Consider the following 27,941-nt stretch of genomic DNA (forward strand, 5'->3'; position numbering starts at 1 on the left):
GTTTATACCCTTACAATATCCCCCTAGGTTTGTGTTGTCTTGGCGGCTTCATCTTTACTTGCGCTTCTTGGACTGCTTCTTCTGCTTCCTCTGTAACTCAGGGAGTATAGGCACTCTTCTTCCCACATATGGACTGAACAACTTAGTCTCAACTCTGGTACGTTGCCCTGACCACAACTTGAATCCCATGATCTAAGCTACAGCACATGTCCAGCTCTTTGCACATACTTCATATTGAGGATCGCTTTGAATCTGAGTTCTTGGCAAGAGATTTATGTCGTTTTCACCAAAACACATCAGGTCTCTTGTATCGAAAAACCTATACTCAACATTTTCACAAACAATCATCGCTTGTTCTATGATAGGGTCATATATCCAGAACTGCAGATCCTTCAAACTATTATCAGGAAGCTCTTTAAGCAATGGAAAAGTGTTGGTTTGTTTAGTAGCAGGCCACCTCACAACCTTGTATAGCTTCCTTATAGTAGGATCCACTACATCTTCATCTTCCTCAATTGTAGATTGAGCTAATTTTATATCTTTAAAATTAACCCAAGCCTGTTGTTGCAGACTATTGAAGAAATTAAACCTAATTTTGCAGTTTGGATTTTTGCACTGATCATGATTGCCCGCATTACTCAGCTCCCTCAGATCTACCGCAATCCAAGACTCAAACACCGCAGAATTATCATAATATTCCACATCACCATTCTTCCTCTTCACAATAAACATGCCTTTTTCATCATTATGAGGTAAAATCCAAGGAGAGTGATTTGTAAAACTAGAAAACACCATGACACTCGTTACAAGAAGGAGATGTGTGGGAGGGGGTTCTTCTCGTAATCACCCTCGACGTGAGAATAAGCATTGTTCTTGTAGAGAGAAAGAACAATGTATAGAGCAGAGTAAAGAGAGTTGGATCAGAATCCTTAAGCTTTTGAAGGAGTGTGGTATTTATAGCCAGATAGATGGTGAAGGAGAGAGGCTGATTGGACGAGGTGTTGGTGTCAAGGAATATCCATTAGGTCCCCTCTATCATGGTAGTTAGTGGTTGCAAAGGTTGGAGTACGATCGCACGTATTGATTGACTACACATTGGTATCTGGATATACTTGTCTCGTTTGCCATCAATTGTTAGTGGAGGTTGAGAGAAGGTGAAATAGCGCATACTGATTGGCTACCTGTCAGTGTCGCATGTACGTTTGTCCTCTGCACGATGACACATCATGGGGATCTTATGGTATAGTAGCCGGTGGGCGTTGATTGGATGCAGGTCTCTTTCACCTTGTATTATATGTTTCCTTCGTGTTGGTATAGTGCGCGCTCGCGGGAGTCGCTTGTGGTGGAACGTTGAGACCAGTTGAGTGTTTTTGAATTAAGTGTGGGTATAGTCTTATGCCCGCGGTGGCTTGGTTGCGGCCCACAGGGCATATAGGACCATACCCTTTCAATATCCAAATCTCAGAAATTAACTAGACAATATCAAATTAAAAGACAAGCTCGAGCTACTTGTAAGTTGTAATCAATGTACATTGCTTTGATTTTTGATAAAGAAGAAATATAGATGATCATATATTGGTAAGAGAGAAGTTATCGTTGCAGTATCATGCTTATTGAAAAGTTGTAAACATATGTCTCTACCTGTTTAAAAATAAGATGATATGAAGAAAATTTTATTGAAATTCAAGGATAGATGTAAAGTGGATTTATTAACATATACTAGAGCTACTATCCATCATGGTGTCCTTGAAATGATATATTTCTACAACATATACTAGAGCCATTATCCATGTTGGTGTTCTTGTGATGAAGAAAATTTATAAAATAAGTGTATAGAGTTTGTAATTGTGTAGAGTTTGCACATCACATAAACTAAATGTTATTTTAAATAGATTCCTATGCAAGCATTAAGCAAATAAAGATGAATGTTCCATCTCTTCTACCTCATGAAAAAAATGTTCTTAGTATGGTATGCCATTTGTTTAAAGACGGAACATGTATGAATTATCTCTAGTATGAAGGTCCGGAAGTGTCTGCGGAAGGGTTACTTTGCATTCTTGGCGCATGTGGTTGAGAAGGAGATCGAAGAGACAAAGTTTGAAGATATTCCAATTGTGAAGGATTTTCCAAAAGTCTTCCCTGAGGACTTGTCGGGATTGCCCCCACAACTAGGGTTGGCATTAGATCACCTGTATAAGACACTATTAGACTTGTTTACTTGTAACACCTCGCAAATTTCTATCATATAATAATGGGACACGTGTCCAAACTCTCCGTTTATTTCCGATTTGTGGAAAGAGAATGACCAATTATATCAAAAAGGAAATAGAAATAAAGTCCAAGGACTAAAGTGGCAAAAATGCCAAAATTCCATTTCTGAAGGTCCCTTACGGACCGTAAGGGGTTCAAAACCTGTAAAATCCACAAAAAGAAAATTTATAAAATAAGTGTATAGAGTTTGTAAATGTATAGAGTTTGCACATTGCATAAACTAAATGCTATATGCAAGCATTAAGCAAATAAGGGTGAGTGTTCCACCTCTTCTGCCTCATGAACAAAATCTACTTAGTATGGTATGTCGTTGAATTAATTACCCGGATGGTCCCTGTGGTTTCACATTTTTTACACTAGTAGGGTGCCCGCGCGATGCGGCGGGGGTGACACTTTGCATTACGGCACTCGTTTCTAGTAGTTTTCTTATTCGTATAATATTTATGTTAGTATTATTGTGGTGGATATATGTCATAAGTATTATACATGTCTAGTAATTATTAAATTTAGAATTTAAATTATCAAGTACTTCAAGAAACCATTGACGCAATAAAATAACACACGAATAAAAAAAAAAGTCTTAAACATAAATAAAAGTTATATAAAGTAGTACATGAATAAGGAAATATAAGTCTTAAATATAAAAGTTAAAAACTAAAAGCTCAAGTGTCAAGTACTTTGCATCATGATGAGATCAATTTAGTAATCACACGGCTTAAACATTTCAAGGATGTCATCTATATTGTCACACCACCATTTGTCATCATCGAGATCAACGTCCTCTGAAATTTATTGTATCTCTTCTTGTTTGATTGTTACATCCTTTGGATGATGGGTTTCTTCTCTGTTCTCCTCTTTAACTGATACATTAGTAGTAGCTAGAGTAGTTTGGGGAGCTGAAAAAAATGTTAAGTATTTTAGTTATATATTTTATCATGTTACTGTTAAAAATAATATAAAAACGACGTTCACAGTTAAACATAATATAAAAACAAAAAAAAAAAATCAAACAATATATCATGTTTTAGAAACATACTTACCTGTGTAAAGATCTGAAAGGATGAATATTGAAGCTCCAAAACCACTGAATAATAAATAAGATGAATGTTAGGTGTGAGCATAGAAGAGTAAATCAAAGTTATACACAACAAAAAATTGAAATACATGTAAATCAAAAATTTTAAAGAACAAGAAATTTCTTGAAGTGATAAAAATAATGAATTATACTATATATAGAACGTATAAGCCAACGAATTGAATAGCCTGTAGCTTTTTTCAACTAACTAATATTATCTATAAGAGTATTTTTGTACTTATAATCCCTAAAATAATGCAACAGAATCTGGTATTTAGTTTTTGAAAATTTATTATATTTTGATTACGGAGTTTTTTCTAAAAGTTTGTTGGTAGAAAACTTATTTACCAAACTTCTAAAAAATGTTTTTTATAAAAAAAAGGTTTTATGAAAACGAAAATGCTTCTAAAAACGTTTTTATAATTTTTTATGAAAACTAAAATTCCATTTTATTGAATATGGTATTATATAAAGTTTTTTAATACTAACCAATTAGATAAAACAAGTGAGCTTGTTTGATATCAATTTACTACCTGCTAACCCATCTAACTGTGTGCACCCAACCAAGTAAATACACAAACATACAGAATATGACCAAAGCTCATATCAAACGTATGTGCAATGTTCGAAATTTAATCTAGTCGTCGAAACAAATTGGTGAACAATCTTAATTAAATGAAAATCGGAGTGAAAAAGGTTAGAATATTATCAAACTGATACTAATAACAACAACGTAGAGAGTCTTGAGCATTTAAAATGTGATAGGACACATTGCGTTAATCACTTGTACACTAATGTATCATCTACTTGTACATTTTAATCCGCACAACAATACTAACCAAAACAACTATCGAAATATCGACAAAAATGAGTAGGTAATCACGGTAACTTTTGATTTTTTAAAACATTATAGTTTATAATATATGTCAAGAATATTTAAAATAATTATAAGTTTGTTGTGGGAAGGGATAAGTGTAACTAATTAGCCATAATTTTGTTAAAATAAAGGGATTTAAGTGTAATAATACGAGGGACTAAAATATAATTAGTGTTTAAAAGACCAAGTTATCCTCATTTTAGGGGTGTTTTTATAAATAAAGAGGGAAGAAGTTCTTATTTTTTGGGTATCTTAAAATACCCCTCCCTCATGCATTATAATATAGTATAGATTTAGTCCCCACCTTTTGGAAATAGCATGTATGCTCCCTATGGTTTGTTATTTTGTTACTCGGATAGCCCCTGAGTGAATGTCAGTTAGTTTGGTCAGTTAAGTTGGTGTGAAATTAGTAAATTATCCTTACTAAACATAAAAATCTGATTTATTATTTAAAAGAAATATATATAAATTAAATGATTTAAGTGGGGCCCACCCCCACCATATCCACCATGCTTTTAACACATTACACCCGCCATGTTACCTAATCACTTCCCTAACCCAATGGTTCAAACAGTTACAAAGGGTACACATCTATCAAATGGTTACAAATGGTTCACATCAATCAAATGGTTACAAATGGTTCACATCAATCAAATGGTTACAAATGGTTCACATATATCAAATGATTACCAATGGTTCACATACATCAAATGGTTACAAATGCTTCGAACGGTTCAAAATGTAAAACAATGGGCTAGCATGTTAAGTGAACATACATAGCAAAACATAATGAAATCATGTACTAATAGTGTACTAATGAACATAGCAAGTATATGATATGAAAACATGGAAAGCATGAAAGTAACAAGTAGGCACATGTGTTCCACCCCAAAACAGTTGAAAACAGTAAAAGAGGGGACTATGTACTCACCTGAGGATGCTTAGAAGTCTTGAATAACTACCAAGCAATGCTAGAGGGATCACGAAAATCAAACGACACCTAATATAGGTAACTATGTAAATAAACGGACCTAAATTGGAAGATCGGATAGTATGAGATTTCATAAACCAAACGAGTATTGTAACTCATATGATATGGTTTAACAAAGCCTACATACTAAAATGAAACCTAACCTAAGTGCTTACGACCCATTACAACCCGTTTAGGTAGCTTATGCTACTTTAACGCGTCGTTCGCGTAAAACGCGTTCAGAACGCCTAACTAGTCCTATGACAAGTATTATATGCCTAAACATGTTTAATTATGTTGCATAATCGATTAAGTGATAAAAGTTTGGGTTACATATGCTTAAATATCAATTATGTATAAAAAGGGCATTTTGGTCATTTTCCTAAGGCATATAAACTACCTATCATATAAATACTTAAACGAAGGGACCATAAAGTATAACCTCGGAAGGTCATTCCCTATACAACTATGGTTACAAAACATGTTTGGTCGGATCCTAATGATCGACCAAACGGGTCTAGTTCGAAAGTCTAAGCGGTTGTTTAGACCGCTTGACTTACGACTCTACATAAGCACTAATCTAAAAGTGACGAGCTAAACATGTTTAAAACATGTTTAACAAGGTTTGAAAACAAGTTGGATATCAAAACAAACGGTTTTGATACTCAAGAGTAGTTTGGTTATAAAATACGCATGAACACGCATTTTGGCCGAAACTACGACTCGTCACTACACCTAATCAATGTGGTAATCAGTAGGTATAGTCACTTGGGACTATAACCATCGTGATTGTCACACCCTGGCTTTGCAGAAGCGTGGGTTATTTGGTGTGACTTCTTAATACCATTGCAACAAATCATAACAATTCTATATGATTAAAAACATGAGATATTCATTCATTAATAAATTTTAGAAAAATCCCATTTTATACTTGTCTTAAAACCACAACCACAAAATAAGTTACAACCCTTGACTTGATTTAAATGAGTTCATAAACTCAGCAAAAGACTTTAAACAATACTAGATTTAGAGTTATGTAACCCGTCCAGGAAGAGGTTACACCTTCTAAACCCGGGATGACTTCTTTATTCAAACACAGCTTGAAATATATATGCACACCGTGCCAGATCCATTAGTTTCCTGAAATACATGTAGTTTGAAAAGTCAACATAAAGTTGAGCGAGTTCATGTGTATGTGAGTTGATATAAACCTCTGTAAAATGCCTGTATGTATGAAAGTTCCTGGTATGTAGCAATAAGGAAAAAGAGATCAATTAATGTGTAGCTAATACATTAATAAGTGAAATGGCCTAGGAAGCACTCAAACCTGTAACGCGTATTTCATACCGGTCCTTCCGGCGGAACGACATAGTCACCACATGCAGCCACACGCTGGCTCATGTGTGGGGCTCGCAACACCCGATAGATCTATCACTCATGCCTCTCGGTCCTTATACAAGGATTAATGGTCTTACGATAATAGCCTACCCATTCACATGATCTAGGTAATAACCCTCCTTACGCTATCCATACCATGTAAAAAGTACTTGTAATCATAGTAACATGTATTTCACCCCCGCAGTTTAGAAAACTGAAAACAGTAAAGAGAAAAGGGGGACATGAACTCACCGAAGTGCGTCTCTAAAAAGTATCTCCCAGTCAACCTGCTGTGCGACGACCTACACGTACTAACTTCTATTAAACGGACGGTCGTGCCTTAGCTTAAGGGTTAATGTCTTTGGGAAATAGTTAGGCAACTATTTCGTAATTACACTTCGGAATTATTTGGTAAATATATTCCTTCCCAAGGATGGGGGTTTTAATACATGTGCGTTTATACAATTCCAAGACTTTATTATTAAGTCCCACTTAATAAATATACTCTAATTCTTTTGTCCAAAATATTCTATCTCCAAAATATAAATATCTTTCCCAAAAATATTATATTTTATTTCATTTGTCTAAAATGCTCTACTTCCAAAATATAAATATTTTTCCCAAAAATATTATATTTATTCCATATAATTTTTCCCCAAAATAACACTCGTCAAAATACACACTTATGAGTATTTTTTAAAAATGCGTGAGTTATGTTTAAAGATCGGGTGGTATTAATAATACCGTTGTAACTTAATATTTATTGTGAAGGCGTTCGTATTATTTTGGAGTTGTTAACATTTGGTAATATTATTTTTACTCTAAAAATAATATTTAGATAGTTTACAAAATAATCACAAAAATTTACGCAAGTGTTGTTATGAAAATATATATTCTAAATATATATATTTTAGCAAGTTTATTTTGTGAAAATCCCACCTCCGACACTTAAAAGTTATGTAATAAAAATCATGGCGAAAGTTATTCCGGAAAACAAGTTAAAAATATAGTCATAACACTTGTGATAAAAATATTTACAAGTGTTAGATTTTTGGAAAAATTTCGCCAGAGTTTCCCCTGTAACCGGAGGTGGCCACGCTTTCAAGCGTATCATTTTCTTTTAAAATTCAAATCAACAATTTTCTCAATCAACAATAAACAATATTCAAACCATCAAACTAGTCAAAATAGATATACATCGCAATAATACATGAACTTGTGGTTTATCCAAAATATGTAGTAACTTTCCATTACTTTTAGTGGATCTTTGTATAAATCAACTCGGTTTCTTGAGAGTCTCGTTTTTAAAGAAAATAAATTTCCACAACTTCTTGTCAACATTCACAAAAATAGTTCTTTTGTCAAAACTTTGTGTTACACAAGTGTCTACACACTTGTGTGTTTACAAAAATCACTCTTGTTCATGTAAAACCCGGTTTAGAAAATATGATTTCTTTTGATGCTTGGTCCTTTGAAAATACCACTTGTAGATCCGTAGATCTACTAGTTTACAAGTCTATTTCATAAGAAAGATTGTCTTTACACAAGTTCATGTTTGATATGTAGTAGTGTTCATCATTTAACCTCTTTCATATTTTTAACATATTCTAGGTCATGTTTCATGGACATGATTTAGCCGGGTTAGACGACGATCCGAGCTACTACTAGCATAGATCAACACTAAATAATCACAATAAAACAAGTCTTACAAGTTTTACACAACTCTATTGCTTTTATCCAACATGTTTATCATTTTTGTAAACTTTTAATATGTAATCTTGTATGTTCATGATTTTTAACCGGCAAGGTTCATATTAACCACTTTAGAATAGATCAAGAAGGCGTTTAGAGTCACTTACTACTAGCTCGAGGCTAGGGAAGAAACCAGTCGAAAAATAGGCGGTTAAAAGCAATGTAGTGAGGTCCTTTGCAATCCGAGTGCACCGAGCTTCCTTATCTGTGATCCTTCACACTTGTATATGCTTGAAATAGCTTGTATGAAATTGAAAGGTGGTTGTGGATGGTGCTAAGGTTTCGTCCAAATGGAGCAAGGAGGGAGAGAAGAAGTGAATTTTTTTGTTAAGTGGATGAAAGTGATGGATGGACTAATACTTGTTCTTATAGACAATTCCCTTTCTAATTATCCAAAGGATTTTATGTCATCTAGATCTTAGACACATGGATTATTTTAATCAAAGTTGTAAGATGGTGTCTCCTATGGGGGGGCCGAATTCGGTTACAAGGGAGGGGGTTTGGTTCGATTCCAACTAGCCGGTTAAGCATTAGTTAGTTAGTTAGGAGGTTAATTTAGTTACTAGTGTATTGTAAGTTATAACGGGTGTTAGGGTATTCGGGGACCCTAGCAAGCTTAAACAAGGAAAAATAATGTTAGTGACAATATTTTTATATTCCGGATAAAGTCCGGTTGTTCGGTTGGATAGTGATCCGTTAAAGTGCTTAACAAAGCTTTAAAGTGTCGTTATTATTATTTTTAGTGACACGGTTTATTCCCGACACTTTGTAAAGTGTCTAGTAATATTTTCCTCATGTTTTGGCACTTTATTAGTTAGCTTAATGCTGAATTTTTATTTAAAGTGCTGAATTTTGTACTTAAAGTACGTTTTAGGCACATCCGGTCACTATAATTATCACCTAGTGACGCAGTTCTACAACCCTCTTATCCCTATACTCTCTACTAGTGTAGTAAACTATCTCTGGCTCATACAGGCCTTAGAGGCAGTGTCTGCCTAGTGCTGGCTATATCAGCGTGTTAAGTGGGTTATCCGTTCATTGTGCTACTGTGCTTTTGTGCATCAAGGTTGTCACTAAAGTTCTGTATGTAAATAATAGAGTAACAGCAAATAGAGTATGAGGCATGGTTATGCATATTTCAGAAATCATGTAGAAGTTTATTTACCGCTGTAAGCAAGCACAGTAATTGAGCAGTAACTAAATACTAATTAATTCGTACGGATACCTGGTTTAGTGAGGGTTGTCACATTCTCCCCCCGTTAAAGAAATTTCGTCCCCGAAATTTGTACTACCTTAACTCCTTATGGTCACGTCACACATGTATATATATAAATAACATCGAGGTAGATAATCATCAAACCGAATCAAACCTTACTCACACTTAGTGGGTCCACAAATATTTAACAACCCGTACCCTAGGGTTAAGAAGGTGTGTGCTCATAGCGGTTGATGTCAGAAGTACAAAACGTACTTGACGTATAGCCTATTGTAATCCAGCTAGCAGGGGGGTTCCACAAAGAGGAGCCTTGGCTAAGAAGACTCTCAAACGATCGATCGCAGTGTGCAAACGAGTTTTCACGAAACATAGCACCCGCTATATGAACTCAAAAATTATCAACTTAAATGAAATGGTATATTGATCTGTCAACTCCTGGGTAGGTGAATGGTAAAGTTTAGTGTGTTGTAAATTTTGAATTGCGAGATTACGCCGAGTGAATACAAACGAATCTGGTGTATACTTACCTTGATTTGTAGTTGCATCAGAAATGTTTAAATGGCAGGTCAAACGAAAAGATATGCAGTTTGGTGTGAAACGGTTGACCATGATTAGCACAAGCTGCAAGTTTGTAATGACACCACATGGTATCGCAACGACATGATTCCATAATAGCGGTGATTGAACAAATTCACCGAGTTTGAGACCAGATGAAGGTGTACCGAAACAAGCCGGAAGATGAAACTAAGTACTGCAAGACATTTGATTGATAACGAGAGAATCGTTAGGAGGTACACCATGATATGAGATGAATTTATGTACCTTTGACTCAGCACGCAAGTGTGTTGAGAGTGCTTTAATTGTGGTAAACAAAACGGATTTAGGGCAAGTTGTCAAATAATCAATTAAATCCGTGTACGAAGTGAGTAGTCAGATAAGCGCAAGCTTCAATTCTGAGAAAGTATCACTGTAAGGTGCCGAAATCTATCAACGATTTAGTGGAGTCATAGACCAAACAAGTCTACTACGACTCGAAACAAAAGAATCTGTGCCAAAGTATTAGAATATGATGCTCTCAATACATCATATGGTGTCTCAAATCAAACATGTGAACTGGATAAGTTCAAGCAGTTGAACCTAGTTTCAACGTAACCAAACAATAAACATAAATATCAACAAGGAAATCTTGGCATGATAGCAAACATGTTACTTGAAAGAAGGTGGTTTCAAAAAAAAGTGTGTTGACTTGATAACAACAGAGTCATCAATGACAAAAATGTAGGTTATTCGAATCACAACTAGTAATTAGATTTGACAACGTATTATCTGAACATTCATGAAGCGTTTATTCGAAATGAAACCACATGCGTAGCAAATGGTGCATGGGTTATATATAGGTTTTCAAGTGATGAAGCGGTGCGTTCTTACCAAAACGAAGAAGTGACCAAATATACGAAGCAAACGTGTGTTCGCTCTTAGCGAAGGAAAACAACGTGATGCAACTACTTGAGGGGAGTAGAAATGCAAATTTCCACTTGTTAGAAGTGAAAGTGAAGACTTCAACGGAAGAAAATTTAAGTACTTTCGGTTTCGTTAACTGCAATGACAAGTTGGTCAAGTTAATGATGTTTGATGGAGTTGACAGATATGGTTCCTAGATGTAAGGCTTCTAGTTTCTCCGGATTCTACATCCCTTGTGGATCTGGTTTATACACTATGTAGGAAGCTCCATTTTGGTTATGTCTAAGCACAGTCATTGTCCCACAATTTCATCCTGGTATACTCCCTGAATTTCTCTGCTAACGATGTTCGATCGTCGATCAGTCGTGTAGTAGTAGTTGGGTCCTCATAGCCAGTTATGTAAGAGGTTCGTTAATCCTTAGCAAGAGTCACTGACTCTGGTGGGTTAGCTCGTTCGGCTCCTGGTAGTTGACGTTTACTTGAAAATCATCATCCTTCTTTTTGACGAGCAGAAATGAGGTTACCCAACAGGGAGTCTTGGTCTGTTATCTTCCTTCTCTAGCAACCACTGAGGTTACACTGGCAATCCCTGCATCTCCGAAGGTGTATGTCGCTAAAGTGCATCAACAGCAGACGCTGCGTCTGGAATTAAATCGATGCGAAATTTAACTTGTCGTTGAGGAGATAATTCTGGCTAGTCTTCGAGGAAGACTTCAGGATATTCTCCGATCACAGGGGTATCTTCGAGTTTTGTTTCTTTGGCTCCCTTGTCCCCGACATGAGCCGGAGAACACATATCCTTCCTACAACATCTTTCGTGCCTTCAAACAATTCGTGATCTGTGGAGGTGTATCCTGCTTCTGAGTCCCGATCGTTTCTTTGTTCGTCATTTGGTTGCGAACATCAATCTTTGTTCGATCGCTTGGCAACTAACCCATCCCAGTTACCACGTTGCAGCTTCCCAACTCAACTGGCAATAGATCTAGCGTAAACCTACGCTCTCCAAGTTCTCTCTTGCCAATTCCACCTACTTCGCTGGCTTCCACTAGCTTCCCGTTAACTAGTACTATCGTGTGCGGGTTATTTATCTTACTTGCTACTAAGCTAAGTATACTCTTACTCTAGAGGTACAAAGCTAAAATTTACAGCAGTATCAAGTAGCGCAAATGCATAGCATTGAGTAATATGGGACGTACCGATATCCATGCTTGGATTCCTGGCGTGCTTCCCTAGCCCGGTGTTAGACATCTTTCCCACAATTTTGTTTAATCTCCCTTGGGCAATCTTTTCTATAGTGCCTCATATCCCCGCAGTTGTAACATCCCTTATCTTTTCCTTTTCCTTTCTTTCCACGCTTCGTCTCATGCCAACACGTTTCCCTGTTGTGTCCCACTTTGCCACAGTTGTCACACTTCCCATTTTTACATCGCCCAGTATGATGGCGTCGGCACCTGTCGCATTTAGGTAGTTTACCCATGTACTCTTTTCTCTTTTTGGCCTTGTTGTCGCTACTCATTTGGGTACCCTGTTTGAAATTTGCTAACTTTCTATTGTTATCCCAAAATGACTCTACATGAGTCTCCTTCTTCTCCTCAGAGGTTGAAAAATTGTTCATCCTGATTGCCTCTTCAGTCAAGGCCACATTTAGATTGATGGCCTCAGTGATCGTTGCAGGCTTTGATGTCGTCACCATGCTCATGATTTGAGGTTCCAATCCCTAAATGAAACGCTCAATCTTCTTAAACTCTGGATCTACCATGTATGGAACAATACGCGACAGAACTTGGAACTTCTCCACGTACTCAGCTATTTTTGGACCTTCCATCTTCAAGTTCCAGAACTCAGTTTCCACCTTCTGGCATTCTGTTCTTGAGCAGTACTTTTTATGCATTAGCTCTTTCAGTTCGTCCCATGATAAGGCATATGCAGCAGCCTCGCCCATCGTCTGAACCTGGAGTTTCCACCATGACAGAGCCCCATCCCGGAACAGCCCGGAAATGTACGTGACCTAATCCTCTGAGGCGCATTTGCTCGCACGCAAATCAGAATCCGTCTTCTCAATCCAGCGCATGAAGGCTACGGCACCCCTAGTGCCGTCAAAATGTAGGGGCTGGCAGCCCAAGAACTGCTTGTAGGTGCAGCCGTTGGGTGGTTTATTTCCGGAGGTACCTCCGCTGCGCTCGGAGCGAAAGGCCTCATACTGTGCGATGAACTGTAAGAGGCGTTCTTGAAATTCCGCCTCTGTCGTCGACAGAGGGTTGTTGGTATCGGTGTTCCCTCGAGTCGACATCTTCCTAGAAGAGAGTCGGTTAGGTCGAGTCTTAGTAAGGACACGAGCATACAAGTCCCTATTTAACGAATAAGACCTCAGAGGTATAATACATTTACGTAAATACGTAGTTGTTTAACAATTAATCACATATCATCACAGTTATAGCACAACTTGCAAATAGGAACGTAGCAAGTAAACATGTGGTATTATAGTTATAGCACAAATATGTAGATCATCAACGTGCTTAGTGAGAGCATAGCGACGATATTTTTCGTCAATCATTAGTCATAAGTATTGTCGCATGTTTAAAGATGATCGGGCTTTCATTATCCTCCGGCCACAATCACTGTGTCTTACCAAAATGCATCACATCAGAAGGGACACAGGGTCACCATACCCTTGTCCAACAAGTATATCAGTGCATCACAATTACGTGGTCAGGAGTGATCCTCAAAAGTCTCCGCAATCCCCGCTTATCATTAGCGTCTTTTCCCAAGCGTAATGCAACCCGCTTAATCCAGAAATCAACTATACTGGTGATTGAGGTGGAGGAGGAAAGAAAAGTATACTGTTAACGTGCGTGAGTCCCTCCTCGAGCTTGTATATACGTTGAAGTAATTATTTGCTCTGCCGCTCGATAGCTTAGAAATGAACATCAGAATCCCGGGAATGGTGAAAGAACAAAGGTCAAGAGCACAAAGGAGTCTTGATGTATGCGGCGGATCAAAGCATGCTGGTGATAGACAGGCTGGAGAACGTGGTATTTTGCATAAACTTTTCTGACAATATGTGGTCTTGTGATGTAGACACTCAAGTCATGTTTTCGGTTATGTAATGTTTCGCAATTGAAGTTGCCAATTGTGGTGTCAGCTCAAGCTCCAACATTCTGTGACTCATATCCTTAATTGTAGTTGATGTTACAGGAGCAACTCATCTCGTGTGTGGCCTTTATAATGTAAGGGTCTAACTTCAGCACAGTGTACAATAGGAATCATCGAGATGGCTCGTCCGACGTTGTAGAGGTGAATGTAGCAAATGGTGCGACCTGTGCAGTTGGGAATATGCTGTTGTAGCAGATGAATCGTTATGCGGGTGCTGACCTGAAGTACCTCCCCGAGGTGCGGTTATATTCTGAAAGGAAGCTATAGGCATCTTGGCGCAATGGACGTTGGTCTTCATAGGGGAAAGAAGCAATGTCAGCGGTTGCGGGTGTAAAAATGAAGATCTCACAAATGAGGAGATTGGCCGATGCAGGTAGATATAAGGGGTGCAATGTATGGCAGACCAAAAAAGAACAGGATCGTGATCACGTAAAGGTGTAGGTTCAGCAGGCGCAACATCAAGCTGACCCAAATGGTGTAGCAGCTGGCTCGAGTGCAGGCTCCGGGTCATGTAACGGTGTGGTGAGTATCAGTGGTGAGTGTGGGAACAAAGGTGCTTCCATAGGAACTGAAACAGGGGCTGAAACAGGAGTCACAAGGGGGCGTCACAGGAAACTCGAAAGGTGGGTGACCATTAGCATCGTCTATCCACTCACTTCGGGTGTGCGCGTGTCGATGACCAAAAAGGTGCATGATCGAACTGCACGGGCACAAGGTCAGGAAGAGGGGCGACAACAACAGGCTCAGCGGGAATATCAGCAATGTGAGGGGCATCAACATGAGCATCAACAGCATGCTCATCCTCCAATAGTGGAGCAACAATAGGATGATCATCGATAGGTACATCATCAATCAAAGGATCAACAACGGGTACATCAGCATGAATAAGGTCATGCTCGAATACGGGGTCTGGAGCAACTACTGGCTCGGGGCCACTGCAGGCTCCGGATCGTCAAACATCATCTCAAAAATCTGCGGGATCAGCAAACATGGGGTCAACAGGGTCCCTCATGGGCTGATCTAAGTGAATAAACTCAATGTCATGATCGGGATCAAAGCCCGGTGAGAAAACAGGATCCGAATCGTCATCAACGTCATGACCATACTCAAAGCTAGGGGCAGGGGCAGGTGCAGCGGATGATGCCATATCAGGGTCCGTGTCGTGCGAATGATGTTGCACTCCCTGCGCATGTGAAGGTGCAGATGTCACGGACTCAAAGGAGTCGGGGTCGGTGAGTGGATGGGTGCCTCCTCCGCAGGAGCATCAGCGAGAAGTAGGAGATCACCAGCAGCAATAAGGGCCTCACCCTCCAAGTCATCCTCGAGTGGGTCCTCATCAAACAAGTCGACGTTGTCGTCAGCGATTACGTCAAGGGCATATCAACAATAGGGTAAGCGGCAAGGGGTACAGGGGCAGGGATCACCGCGAGCGGCAACTCCCTAGTGATAGGGCCATCAGCGGGCTCAGCCACGTCATTGGGCAGCGCAAATGGCTGGAAATCATCATTGTCCGTGCTGGTAGTATCTGAGGTATACACCTCGTGCTCTGATGAGACTATGCCATCTCATACTATGGGCATGGGGTCTGTGGTGTCCGACTCTCCAAGGCTGGATGAAGGCAGGTCGTCTGTAATACAAACACGCATATGCACAAATAATCAATCACATAGTCAAATAAACATATTAGTCACCAATACGAAATCAAATAGTTCTCCTAGTCCCACTAGCCTCCCAGCCTCCCAGACTGATCTTCCTAGTCCCACTAGCCTCCCAGCCTCCCAGACTGCTCTTCCTAGTCCCACTAGCCTCCCAGCCTCCCAAACTGCTCTTCCTAGTCCCACTAGCCTCCCAGCCTCCCAGACTGCTCTTCCTAGTCCCACTATCCTCCCAGCCTCCCAGACTGCTCTTCCTAGTCCCACTAGACATCTACCTCGGTTTCCCAGACCGAGCCTCGGCCTCCCAGACCGAGCCTCAGCCTCCCAGACTGAGCCTATAAATAATAAATAAAATGTGCTCAACATTTGTTTGTAAAAACGTTTTGGATCTGGACTTAAGTGGTATGCAATGTAAAAATATTTTTCGTGAGAGCCCTAGTGATCATAGTCTAGACTCTAGAAAGAATCCTAGTTCGCTATGATCAGAGCTCTGATACCAAGCTGTCACACCATGGCTTTGCGGAAGCGTGGGTTATTTGGTGTGACTTCTTAATACCATTGCAACAAATCATAACAATTCTATATGATTAAAAACATGAGATATTCATTCATTAATAAAGTTTAGAAAAATCCCATTTTATACTTGTCTTAAAACCACAACCACAAAATAAGTTACAACCCTTGACTTGATTTAAATGAGTTCATAAACTCAGCAAAAGACTTTAAACAATACTAGATTTAGAGTTATGTAACCCGTCCAGGAAGAGGTTACACCTTCTAAACCCGGGATGACTTCTTTATTCAAACGCAGCTTGAAATATATATGCATACCGTGCCAGATCCATTAGTTTCCTGAAATACATGTAGTTTGAAAAGTCAACATAAAGTTGAGCGAGTTCATGTGTATGTGAGTTGATATAAACCTTTGTAAAATGTATGTATGTATGAAAGTTCCTGGTATGTAGCAATAAGGAAAAAGAGATCAATTAATGTGTAGCTAATACATTAATAAGTGAAATGGCCTAGGAAGCACTCAAACCTGTAACGCGTATTTCATACCGGTCCTTCCGGCGGAACGACATAGTCACCACATGCAGCCACACGCTGGCTCATGTGTGGGGCTCGCAACACCCGAGAGATCTATCACTCATGCTTCTCGGTCCTTATACAAGGATTAATGGTCTTACGATAATAGCCTACCCATTCACATGATCTAGGTAATAACCCTCCTTACGCTATCCATACCATGTAAAAAGTACTTGTAATCATAGTAACATGTATTTCACCCCCGCAGTTTAGAAAACTGAAAACAGTAAAGAGAAAAGGGGGACATGAACTCACCGAAGTGCGTCTCTAAAAAGTATCTCCCAGTCAACCTGCTGTGCGACGACCTACACGTACTAACTTCTATTAGACGGACGGCCGTGCCTTAGCTTAAGGGTTAATGTCTTTGGGAAATAGTTAGGCAACTATTTCGTAATTACACTTCGGAATTATTTGGTAAATATATTCCTTCCCAAGGATGGGGGTTTTAATACATGTGCGTTTATACAATTCCAAGACTTTATTATTAAATCCCACTTAATAAATATACTCTAATTCTTTTGTCCAAAATATTCTATCTCCAAAATATAAATATCTTTCCCAAAAATATTATACTTTATTTCATTTCTCTAAAATACTCTACTTCCAAAATATAAATATTTTTCCCAAAAATATTATATTTATTCCATATAATTTTTCCCCAAAATAACACTCGTCAAAATACACACTTATGAGTATTTTCTAAAAATGCGTTAGTTATGTTTAAAGATCGGGTGGTATTAATAATACCGTTGTAACTTAATATTTACTGTGAAGGCGTTCGTATTATTTTGGAGTTGTTAACATTCGGTAATATTATTTTTACTCTAAAAATAATATTTAGATAGTTTGCAAAATAATCACAAAAATTTACGCAAGTGTTATTATGAAAATATATATTCTAAATATATATATTTTAGCAAGTTTATTTTGTGAAAATCCCACCTCCGACACTTAAAAGTTTTGTAATAAAAATCGTGGAGAAAGTTATTCGGGAAAACAAGTTAAAAATATAGTGATAACACTTGTGATAAAAATATTTACAAGTGTTAGATTTTTGGAAAAATTTCGCCAGAGTTTCCCCTGTTACTGGAGGTGGCCACGCTTTCAAGCGTATCATTTTCTTTTAAAATTCAAATCAACAATTTTCTCAATCAACAATAAACAATATTCAAACCATCAAACTAGTCAAAATAGATATAAATCGCAATAATACATGAACTTGTGGTTTATCCAAAATATGTAGTAACTTTCCATTACTTTTAGTGGATCTTTGTATAAATCAACTCGGTTTCTTGAGAGTCTCGTTTTTAAAGAAAATAAATTTCCACAACTTCTTGTCAACATTCACAAAAATAGTTCTTTTGTCAAAACTTTGTGTTACACAAGTGTCTACACACTTGTGTGTTTACAAAAATCACTCTTGTTCATGTAAAACCCGGTTTAGAAAATATGATTTCTTTTGACGCTTGGTCCTTTGAAAATACCACTTGTAGATCCGTAGATCTACTAGTTTACAAGTCTATTTCATAAGAAAGATTGTCTTTACACAAGTTCATGTTTGATATGTAGTAGTGTTCATCATTTAACCTCTTTCATATTTTTAACATATTCTAGGTCATGTTTCATGGACATGACTTAGCCGGGTTAGACGACGATCCGAGCTACTACTAGCATAGATCAACACTAAATAATCACAATAAAACAAGTCTTACAAGTTTTACACAACTCTATTGCTTTTATCCAACATGTTTATCATTTTTGTAAACTTTTAATATGTAATCTTGTATGTTCATGATTTTTAACCGGCAAGGTTCATATTAACCACTTTAGAATAGATCAAGAAGGCGTTTAGAGTCACTTACTACTAGCTCGAGGCTAGGGAAGAAACCAGTCGAAAAATAGGCGGTTAAAAGCAATGTAGTGAGGTCCTTTGCAATCCGAGTGCACCGAGCTTCCTTATCCGTGATCCTTCACACTTGTATATGCTTGAAATAGCTTGTATGAAATTGAAAGGTGGTTGTGGATGGTGCTAAGGTTTCAGCCGAATGGAGCAAGGAGGGAGAGAAGAAGTGAATTTTTTTGTTAAGTGGATGAAAGTGATGGATGGACTAATACTTGTTCTTATAGACAATTCCCTTTCTAATTATCCAAAGGATTTTATGGCATCTAGATCTTAGAAACATGGATTATTTTAATCAAAGTTTTAAGATGGTGTCTCCTATAGGGGGGGGGGGCGAATTCGGTTACAAGGGAGGGGGTTTGGTTCGATTCCAACTAGCCGGTTAAGCATTAGTTAGTTAGTTAGGAGGTTAATTTAGTTACTAGTGTATTGTAAGTTATAACGGGTGTTAGGGTATTCGGGGACCCTAACAAGCTTAAACAAGGAAAAATAATGTTAATGACAATATTTTTATGTTCCGGATAAAGTCCGGTTGTTCGGTTGGATAGTGATCCGTTAAAGTGCTTAACAAAGCTTTAAAGTGTCGTTATTATTATTTTTTGTGACACGATTTATTCCCGACACTTTGGAAAGTGTCTAGTAATATTTTCCTCATGTTTTGGCACTTTATTAGTTAGCTTAATGCTGAATTTTTATTTAAAGTGCTGAATTTTGTACTTTAAGTACGTTTTAGGCACATCCGGTCACTATAATTATCACCTAGTGACGCAGTTCTACAACCCTCTTATCCCTACACTCTCTACTAGTGTAGTAAACTATCTCTGGCTCATACAGGCCTTAGAGGCAGTGTCTGCCTGGTGCTGGCTATATCAGCGTGTTAAGTGGGTTATCCGTTCATTGTGCTACTGTGCTTTTGTGCATCAAGGTTGTCACTAAAGTTCTGTATGTAAATAATAGAGTAACAGCAAATAGAGTAGAAGGCATGGTTATGCATATTTCAGAAATCATGTAGAAGTTTATTTACCACTGTAAGCAAGCACAGTAATTGAGCAGTAATTAAATACTAATTAATTCGTACGGATACCTGGTTTGGTGAGGGTTGTCACAGTGATTACGCTCACGTTGCGAAGTTCAAACGAACTTCGTGTTGACCATAAACTGGTCAATGCGGAAAGTCAAACAAAGTTTGACTTTCACGCTAAAAACGCGCAAAAGAACAAAAGAATACTTACAAAAGGTCCATGAACGGAAGTTTGATTCCAAATATTCTCAGGTATGAAATGATAAACACATCAACTTAGAGAAATTTCAGAATCAAGTGTGGGTTTTGAAGCAAGAGGGTGGGGGTATTTATAGTTTTTGCACAACCGTTAAGATCGTTCCTCGATAAACGAGCATCAATCTGGACCGTCCAAGTGGGCACAAGGTTTTGGAAAACTAGGGGTGCCCCAAAACCATCAAATGGTATTGCAAATGTTACAAAATAGCCCCTAAACTTCAAGATAAATGCTGAAAATGGACCTGCAATGGCAGAAATTGAGTTTCTGCCCAGATGAGGCTGCGGAATCGTGCCACGGCAAAGCCTCATGGTGGTGGCGCAGCGCCACCATGTGCCAGCTCTAGAAACTTTGCCAAAATGGCAGAAATGGTCCCTGCAACACTTTTAAGCCGTTTTCGATGCGTTTAAACCCCGTTAACCCCATTTCAAGGCTCTAAAATGAAGTTAAAGTATAGGGAACATGAAATATGCTCAAAAATGTCTCGGATGTCGGTTCGTTTGGTCGTACGATTTCGTTGTTCGGTTAATTACGACGAAACACGAACGAACGCGAAAAACGATCCAAATTACGCGACGAATGGATTTTTATCAAGCCAATGACTAAAATAAAATATTTTAATGATTACATAAATTTTCGGATGTCTGGATATATTCAGAACATTAGATATGCGCGAAAATGCAAACTTATGCACTTTTTGACGTTTTTAGTCCCTATTGATCAAGAAAGTTTATTTTTGCACACCAAACACCTCAAAGCCTATTTCTAAGATATGTAAAGGATATTTAGGGCATATTTAACTTATGATCAAGTTCCGGAATGTTCGTTACAGTACAAATCGGCATACTTTCACACTTTGTCGAAATTAGTCCCTGTAAGCGAATAAACTTGATTTCGCCACGCCAAACCCTCCAAAACTTACTTCTAAGTTATGTAAAGGTTATTTAAGGTATTTTAAGCCTATTTCACTATTTCGGAGTGTTCCTTGCATTAAACTGGTTATATTTACGCTAGTGCGCGTATAACCTTCCAGAAAGCAATTTAAAGCTCGAAATCGAACAAGAACTGATATGTGCAAACGATACACATATTTTTACAAATCCCAAGTGTGAAACACAATATTTCATTAATTTGGTATTTGTTTAATGGTCGCAGAGGCACATGTGTCACAGTCTCCCCTACTTTAGGAAATTTCGTCCCGAAATTTATTCGTAGGAGTCTGTCTGTGACCCTGTGTTAAAAATTGCCTTTCATGGAATCCAGGGTGTTTATCTATTTGCGTAGAATATAATCCTGTCATTTCTCTCAACGGACAATCTTTAAAAAAATGAAAGAAAAATCAAGGATATTCATTTCCTTCGATGGATATTCTTCAGAAACGAAAATGAACGGAATGAGTCATTTTCTTCAATGGGTATTCTTCAGAAACGAAAATGAACGAATAATCAAGAATATTCATTTCCCTCGACGGATATTCTTCAGAAACGAAAATGAACGGAATGAGTCATTTTCCTCAATGGGTATTCTTCATAAACGAAAATGAACAAATAATCAAGAATATTCATTTCCCTCGATGGATATTCTTCAGAAACGAAAATGAACGGAATGAGTCATTTTCCTCAATGGGTATTCTTCAGAAATGAAAATGAATGAAAAATCAAGAATATTCATTTCCCTCGATGGATATTCTTCAGAAACGAAAATGAACGGAATGAGTCATTTTCCTCAATGGGTATTCTTCAGAAACGAAAATGAACGAATAATCAAGAATATTCATTTCCTTTGATGGATATTCTTCAGAAACGAAAATAAACGGAATGAGTCATTTTCTTCGATGGGTATTCTTCGGAAACAGAAATGAAGGAAAAAATCAGGGATATTCATTTCCCTCGATGAATATTCTTCAGAAACGAAAATGAACGGAATGAGTCATTTTCCTCAATGGGTATTCTTCAGAAACGGAAATGAACTGAGTCAACTCTAGACACATGACAAAACTTGCTGTGGTTTCTGTGCTCTGAATTCCATAATTATGTATGCATCCATAATTACGTAATTCCTTGCACAGTCCGCACAGTTTGTTTTGTAATGTGAAGGGGAAGAAAATCAAACCTGCGATGAGTGTGACTAGACTATCATAAGGTCCTTTTAATTAGATCGACAAATGATCTTTTTAATTAGACTACCAAGGAGTCTTTTCAGCTATATTATAACATGATATTCCTAACTAGATTTTTGGATCAATCTGTTTAACTAGACCACTCAAGGGGTCTAATTATGGAATAGTACTTTATAATCCAAGGGTCTTAACTATTACGTAGAAGCCCATTAAGGATTTAAGATAGTACCTTTGGATATCCTACTATGAATCCCTTATACGAAGATATGGAAGATTCTACGAGGATTTGGATAAGAAAATTTTGGATTACACAAAAACATAAAAAGGGAACACATATGCACATAATCACATAATTGTTTAACTTGACCTTTAATTTGTTATCTTTGGACATGGATATTTAAAGCACACCAGGAATCCAATCCGTGGATTTCATTTGGCACTTTAATCATTTTCAAGGATCTTTCTATGAAGATAGGAAAATCTTAATAGGGATTCGGCTTTGTCCTTATTGAATCGTAATGTACGTATTGAATTATACAAAGAATTCAATTAAGGGCTCCGATGTACGATACCCATCCACAAGGATCTAATTATGAGGATAGAAAGATCCTATATGGATTTCGGAATTTGTGTAACGAGATGTGTTTCGACACCTCGCACTATGCGTGCTTAAGTCGATACACAAGGTAGAAAGTTCATGAGGTTGAAGCGCTAGATATGCCAAGACGACATATGAAGCAGAATTTGAAGGTTGAGCAGTAGCAGGATTTGTAACAGCTTTGCTTTGGATTGCAAAGCGGCACATGTTAACCAAATGTCCCCATCGTCCACCGTGGGTACATTTGAAACAGGGTATTTGATTCGGATGATGACGGTGACATTGATTGTACCAAGGAGCAGTTCCCTTATACGGCTTCATCCCTGAGGCGAGTCATGGTGATAGCTAAATCAATGGTCCTCTGGAGTACGACGCCTATTCGCTACATAATTGTAGCACCTGGTTTGGACATTTGAGTGTTGTTGCGATGAAGAGGCATCTTGAAGATAATGGAAGGCATAGGAGGAAACAAGCGGAAGATAGTCAAAAGAGAATGACAACGCATGAAGATTGTGACCATTTGTTTGTTACCAAAGGCAAACAAATGAGACGGTGACTAATCATAGTAAATGGGTCAATATAATGTATCGCGAAGACATGCTCGCCTATAAGTGGACACCCACCCCAAGAGTTCCCAGGTAAGAGTGACTGGTCCGATACTGCGTATTTGTACGAACATTCTAGCCTTTGACAGAAGACCCAGGGTACAGGCACCCACCCTTCCAGTTTGCACGTGTTCACATTATTTAGACCAAACTTTGACGACATTTTGAAAACTTAGAGGGTTCAAAACCTAGTAATCAATCATCCTAGAACAAATGATTGGTTTTCAAGGCGGATTCAAAATTTATGTTCTTATTGTGGTTGTCACTTAAGGATAAGTGGTGGGATCATTTTAAAACTAAACACAAGATAACTTGTGTTAGGGTCCTAAGAAGGTTATAGACTAGGTCAAAGCATTACTAATAACCTAATTCCCTATAACCATTGGCTATGGTACCAACTTTTCTGTCACACCCCGACCACGTAAAACAACAAAACGTGGCGAAAACGTCGGGGAGTGTTGTAACAGAATCATTGTTTCACAACCATGGATTAAACAGTTTTGTTTTATTAAATTAAATGTATTACATTACATTGGAATTAGAAACAAAACATGAACAAATAGACTTCCATTGTTATTAAGTCACTAAGGCCTCGTCCATTCCTATGTGAGCGTACACAAAAATTATCATCAAACATCATCAACTATGGTACCTGAAACACATATGAAAATACGCCAGCATAAAAATGCCAGCGAGTACATAGGTTTTATATGAGTGTCAGATTCATGGCTCGTTTTACATGTTGCAATACTTATTTAAAAACCTTGTTTTGAACAGTATAGTATTGCGACATAATTAACCAACTCAAATCAAGTTGAATATAATTTATAAAATCTCGTAGCCATGATTCTTAACTCCAAAACATTTGTTTTATGAAATCAAATTGTAAAATATCTCGTAGAAACTCGTTAATAAAACTCGTATGGTTTATGTTATTCAGAAAACAACATTGTGTGACATCGTTTCAAAATTGTTTACCCAAGTGATCTAGATAACGCAAGATATATAATGTGTTAAAAGCACTTATATATAGGAAGTACCAGCGGCGTATCCACCATGCTTTTAACACATTACACCCGCCCTGTTACCTAATCACTTCCCTAACCCAATGGTTCAAACAGTTACAAAGGGTACACATCTATCAAATGGTTACAAATGGTTCACATCAATCAAATGGTTACAAATGGTTCACATCAATCAAATGGTTACAAATGGTTCACATATATCAAATGATTACCAATGGTTCACATACATCAAATGGTTACAAATGGTTCGAACAGTTCAAAACGTAAAACAATGAGCTAGCATATTAAGTGAACATACATAGCAAAACATAATGAAATCATGTACTAATAGTGTACTAATGAACATAGCAAGTATATGATATGAAAACATGGAAAGCATGAAAGTAACAAGTAGGCACATGTGTTCCACCCCAAAAAAGTTGAAAACAGTAAAAGAGGGGACTATGTACTCAACTGAGGATGCTTAGAAGTCTTGAATAACTACCAAGCAATGCTAGAGGGGTCACGGAAATCAAACGGCACCTAATATAGGTAACTATGTAAATAAACGGACCTAAATTGGAAGATCAGATAGTATGAGGTTTCGTAAACCAAATGAGTATTGGAACTCATATGATATGATTTAACAAAGCCTACATACTAAAATGAAACCTAACCTAAGTGCTTACGACCCGTTTAGGTAGCTTATGCTACTTTAACGCGTCGTTCGCGTAAATCGCGTTCAGAATGCCTAACTAGTCCTATGACAAGTATTATATGCCTAAACATGTTTAATTATGTTGCATAATCGATTCAGTGACAAAAGTTTGGGTTACATATGCTTAAACATCAATTATGCATAAAAAGGGCATTTTGGTCATTTTCCTAAAGCATATAAACTACCTATCATATAACTACTTAAACGAAGGGACCATAAGGTATAACCTCGGAAAGTCATTCCCTATACAACTATGGTTACAAAACATGTTTGGTCGGATCCTAATGATCGACCAAACGGGTCTAGTTCGAAAGTCTAAGCGGTTGTTTAGACCGCTTGACTTACGACTCTACATAAGCACTAATCTAAAAGTGACGAGCTAAACATGTTTAAAACATGTTTAACAAGGTTTGAAAACAAGTTGGATATCAAAACAAACGGTTTTGATACTCAAAAGTAGTTTGGTTACAAAATACGCATGAACACGCATTTTGGCCGAAACAACGACTCGTCATTACACCTAATCAACATGGTAATCAGTAGGTATAGTCACTTGGGACTATAACCATCGTGATTACGCTCGCGTTGCAAAGTTCAAACGAACTTCGTGTTGACCATAAACTGGTCAATGCGGAAAGTCAAACAAAGTTTGACTTTCACGCTAAAAACGCGCAAAAGAACGAAAGAATACTTACAAAAGGTCCAAGAACGGAAGTTTGATTCCAAATATTCTCACGTATGAAGTGATAAACACATCAACTTAGAGAAATTTCAGAATCAAGTGTGGGTTTTGAAGCAAGAGGGTGGGGGTATTTATAGTTTTTGCACAACCGTTAAGATCGTTCCTCGATAAATGAGCACCAATCTGGACCGTCCAAGTGGGCACAAGGTTTTGGAAAACTAGGGGTGCCCCAAAACCATCAAATGGTATTGCAAATGTTACAAAATAGCCCTTAAACTTCAAGATAAATGCTGAAAATGGACCTGCAGTGGCTGAAATTGAGTTTCTGCCCAGATGAGGCCGTGGAGTCGCGCCACAGCAAAGCCTCATGGTGGTGGCGCAGCACCACCATGTGCCAGCTCCAGAAACTTTGCCAAAATGGCTGAAATGGTCCCTGCAACACTTTTAAGCCGTTTTCGATGCGTTTAAACCCCGTTAACCCCATTTCAAGGCTCTAAAATGAAGTTAAAGTATAGGGAACATGATATATGCTCAAAAATGTCTCGGATGTCGGTTTGTTTGGTCGTACGATTGCGTTGTTTGGTTAATTACGACGAAACACGATCGAACGCGAAAAACGATCCAAATTACGCGACGAATGGATTTTTATCATGCCAATCACTAAAATAAAATATTTTAATGATTACATAAATTTTTGGATGTCCGGATATATTCAGAATGTAAGATATGCGTGAAAATGCAAACTTATGCACTTTTTGACGTTTTTAGCCCCTATTGATCAAGAAAGTTTATTTTTGCACACCAAACACCTCAAAGCCTATATCTAAGCTATGTAAAGGATATTTAGGGCATATTTAACTTATGATAAAGTTCCGGAATGTTCGTTACAGTATAAATCGGCATACTTTCGTAGTTTGTCTAAATTAGTCCCTGTAAGCGAATAAACTTGATTTCGCCACACCAAACCCTCCAAAACTTATTTCTAAGTTATGTAAAGGTTATTTAAGGTGTGTTAAGCATATTTCACTATTTCGGAGTGTTCGTTGCATTAAACTAGTTATATTTACGCATCAGTGCGCGTATAACCTTCTAGAAAGCGATTTAAAGCTCGAAATCAACAAGAACTGATATGTGCAAACGATACACATATTTTTACAAATCCCAAGTATGAAACACAATATTTCATTAATTTGGTATTTGTTTGATGGTCACAGAGGCACTTCAGATTCCAAATTAACAAACATTATCAAGCTAAAATCACCAAACATTTACAATCTAACAAACATCAATAATAACAACAATTGTAATTTCATAATTTAACCAAAGGTACTAAGGGACCAGTTGAAGCAAAGCTGAAGATTGCCATCAGTGGGTTCAGTTGTATTGGAAGGAACTTCTTGAGGTGTTGGCACGAACAGAAGGATTCTACTCTTGATGTGATTGCCATCAACGACACCAGAGGTATGAAACAAGTTTCCCACCTTCTGAAGTACGAATCCACCCTCGGCATCTTTGACGCGGAAGTCAAACCTGCCAGTGACAACGACATTTCCGTTGATGGCAAGATATCAAAGTCGTCTCTAACCGTAACCCCTCCAACCTTCCATGGGGGTGTGATTTACATTTTTATGTATTTAGCATGTTCGGTTATAAAAACATTGATGGAATGGAATTGAAATGTTGATAATGAGTGTAGGGAATTGGGGATTGATTTGGTGATTAAAGGCACAGGAGTGTTCGTGGACAAAGAAGGGGTTGGGAAGCGCATTGAGGCAGGAGCCAAGAAGATGTTGATCGCTGCACCTGGGAAAGGAGACATTCCGACTTATTTTGTCGGTGTCAATGCCGAGCTTTACAACCATTCAGAGGCCATCATCAGCAACGCCTTCCGCACCACCAACTGCCTCGCTCCTTTTGTCAAAGTCATTGACCAAAATTTCGGTAATCATTTCGTTAAATTATGAAATTGCAATTGTTGTTGTTATTGATGTTTGTTAGATTGTAAATGTTTGGTGATTTTAGCTTGATAATGTTTGTTAATTTGGAATTTGAAGTGTTTGCAAGTGTACGTTGGGTGGAGGATGAGGCTAAGTGGGTGATGGTGGTGTGGAGAAGAAGGAGGAGGATGGTTGGGTAGTGGTGGGG

The 27,941-nt window shown here is 37.9% G+C and overlaps 1 pseudogene; it reads left to right on the forward strand.

Moving 5' to 3' along the window:
* The first annotated feature begins 793 nt into the window (after positions 1 to 793).
* On the forward strand, positions 794 to 27,933 carry LOC110931446 (annotated as a pseudogene).
* The last annotated feature ends 8 nt before the right edge of the window (positions 27,934 to 27,941 follow it).

This window comes from Helianthus annuus, chromosome 3 (assembly GCF_002127325.2).
Source record: "Helianthus annuus cultivar XRQ/B chromosome 3, HanXRQr2.0-SUNRISE, whole genome shotgun sequence".
NCBI lineage: Eukaryota > Viridiplantae > Streptophyta > Magnoliopsida > Asterales > Asteraceae > Helianthus > Helianthus annuus.